The sequence below is a fragment of the Etheostoma spectabile genome, unplaced genomic scaffold (genome assembly GCF_008692095.1).
Source record: "Etheostoma spectabile isolate EspeVRDwgs_2016 unplaced genomic scaffold, UIUC_Espe_1.0 scaffold393, whole genome shotgun sequence".
Taxonomy (NCBI): domain Eukaryota; kingdom Metazoa; phylum Chordata; class Actinopteri; order Perciformes; family Percidae; genus Etheostoma; species Etheostoma spectabile.
In genome coordinates this window covers 398755-401094 of record NW_022605598.1, presented here as the reverse complement: position 1 = coordinate 401094, position 2340 = coordinate 398755, and the positions used below count along the sequence as shown (strand labels likewise).

General features: G+C 43.5%; 1 long non-coding RNA gene across 1 annotated transcript in view; it reads left to right on the top strand.

The window, feature by feature from the left end:
• The window catches only part of LOC116686547 (uncharacterized), a 24787-nt gene extending 23519 nt beyond the window's left edge, over window positions 1-1268 (top strand). Inside the window, exon 3 of the long non-coding RNA XR_004331291.1 lies at window positions 1259-1268. This is a non-coding gene — a long non-coding RNA (uncharacterized LOC116686547). The remainder of the gene's footprint in view (window positions 1-1258) is intronic.
• Window positions 1269-2340: the final 1072 nt, after the last annotated feature.

Sequence of the window (2340 nt, the reverse complement as noted above, 5' to 3'; positions counted from 1 at the left end):
AGACCATTAGCAGATATATTTGGTTGATATCAGTGCACAACCAGGGCTGCCAACTCTCACGCATTGGCCGTGAGACACACGCATTTGACTGGTTTCACACGCGCACACGCACACCCCCGATTTCTCACGCTGCAGTGTCAGCCCGGTCGGCTCAATTCAGAAAGATGAGTTTTCTATAGATTCTACCTGTGAGCCACTTGTGATAGACTAGTTGTGCTTTCAGAGACTGTGAGTGGTTCAAGAGCGCTCCTGTCTGTGGCATTTTCAAATTGTCGCAAATGAGAACTTTTTTTTCACGAGCATCCAGGTGCATTCCCCGGCTTCAGGATGTGCTCTGAGTACACAGACCCTCCGGCGCTTGGTATGAGCTCTGATTATCACAGACCGTCCGTCCGCTGCCTCGTGTCCATCTCTCTGTAAAATAGAGGTGAGCAGCGCGGCAGGTAGTGGAGCAACTTCAGTTCATTGTAGTGGACTCGCTCTGGGGGGGGGCAGTGACGCGTTGCATCCATGCGTAGACCCCGATAAGAGCAGCGTACGGCCACCTCTAAACGTGGCAGAGACCAGAGACCCAAATGGGCCTCTGCGTCTGTCAGACGGTCTGAATAAGATATCTATCAGCGGAGCCATGACATGCACAGCAGACTAAATACCCTATAACTATCTATATTACACATCTATATATATTACAACTCTCCAAATCTCTGACAACAGAGATGGGAGGAGTTATGTGCACAAAGTTGTAAATATGAGCAGAAATCTGGTGAAAACACATCTGAGCTATACTATATTACTATAATATTTATTATTTTATTATATATATATTTATATATACTATCTGCACGTTGGGCCCTATTGTGCATCCTAACCTCTGCATCTCTAAATGTAGCTGAAATAATTATTGAGTTTTTTTAAAATGAACAAATAGTCATGGGGCCAGAGAGGAGGGCCAAACATTACTGACATTGGCACAAAGTTTAAAGGATTAGAATCTATGTAACTCATGGTTTCTCATTCTTAGAATTTCAGGTGGCTAGTTGATCCCTCAACATAATTTAACCTTGGGTCCCTGGTCCCTACACAGGGACTCCTGGACCTGTTCCCCACGACCAAGTCTTCTCCTAGCTGTTTGATGACATATGCTTATCGTCTGCTTCATGGTGTCAATATGTTTGGCGCATGTTGGGTTCGTTCTTATCATCAAAAGAAGTTAATAGTAAAGCTGAATCCCAAACCAGATGTGTACTACAACACAAAGGCTCCTAACCCTACAGTTTATTTTGCACATATTGATGTAGACCATTGATTTCACCATTTTTTTCAAAAAAACTCTCCAGAAGTGCCATTTAATGGTTATTTTTCAAATTCTTTTCCTGGGGGGCATACCCCCAACCCCCTAGGGAGAGCCCCATCCCCCCACATTAACACATTCCCCATTTAAACCCCTAAATGATAAAGACCCAAAGAAATGCTTTGTACGCTGATTCGGTCAAAGATATGGGTTGATGGTTAAAACTGTAGACATGTATACAGGCCATTCAAGGCAGAGAAATGCGGGACTGTCACTAACATGAGTGATTAGCGTTAGCATAGCAAGCTAACAATTTCAAAAAAAATTCAATTAAGAACATGGTTGCAAGTATATATATACACAGGACTTTATAGAGCACAAAACAAGACTGTTAGAATTTTTTAATCTGGTCAATCTGGCAGCCATTGTTGCCTGTTGCGCAATGTACATATGGATACTTGTAAACTTGCATCCTCCCTTGGTGTTTTTCTTTAACTGTCTATGGTTTCAATGGCTGTGCACCCCTTTGTCTTACCCCTAGCACTAGCTCAAAATGAGTATTGGGACAGCACTTACTCTCTAATATAATTGCGCATCCACTACAGTAGGCGGCAGTGGTGCTCTCATTGTTACTTCTGTCACGTTTGCGACAGTGCAACATTTTACGACTTACAAGACAACAGGTTTGCCTTGGTTCGCAGTGTTGAGTCAACAGAAAGCTCCGACTGCGTTGTAGCCTCCGTTATTCAACATAACAACCCCCAACATGAAAAAGTTTTTAACAGGGATGAAAAGAAAAGCAGAGAGAGACAAAGATAATGAGACAAAAGAAAGTCACCCGAAAGCTAAGACGAGGAAATACAACGAAGCGTATTTAGCGCTTGGCTTCACTGTGACTACAGTTGGAGAAGAGGAAAGACCGGTGTGTTTGCTGTGTCTAAAAATGCTCGCAGCGGACAGCATGAAGCCAAATAAATTAGCGCGTCACTTAAATACGTTACACCCCAATAACGCGTGGTCACGGTGGGGAGTGGGGGGCGCGAATAGTT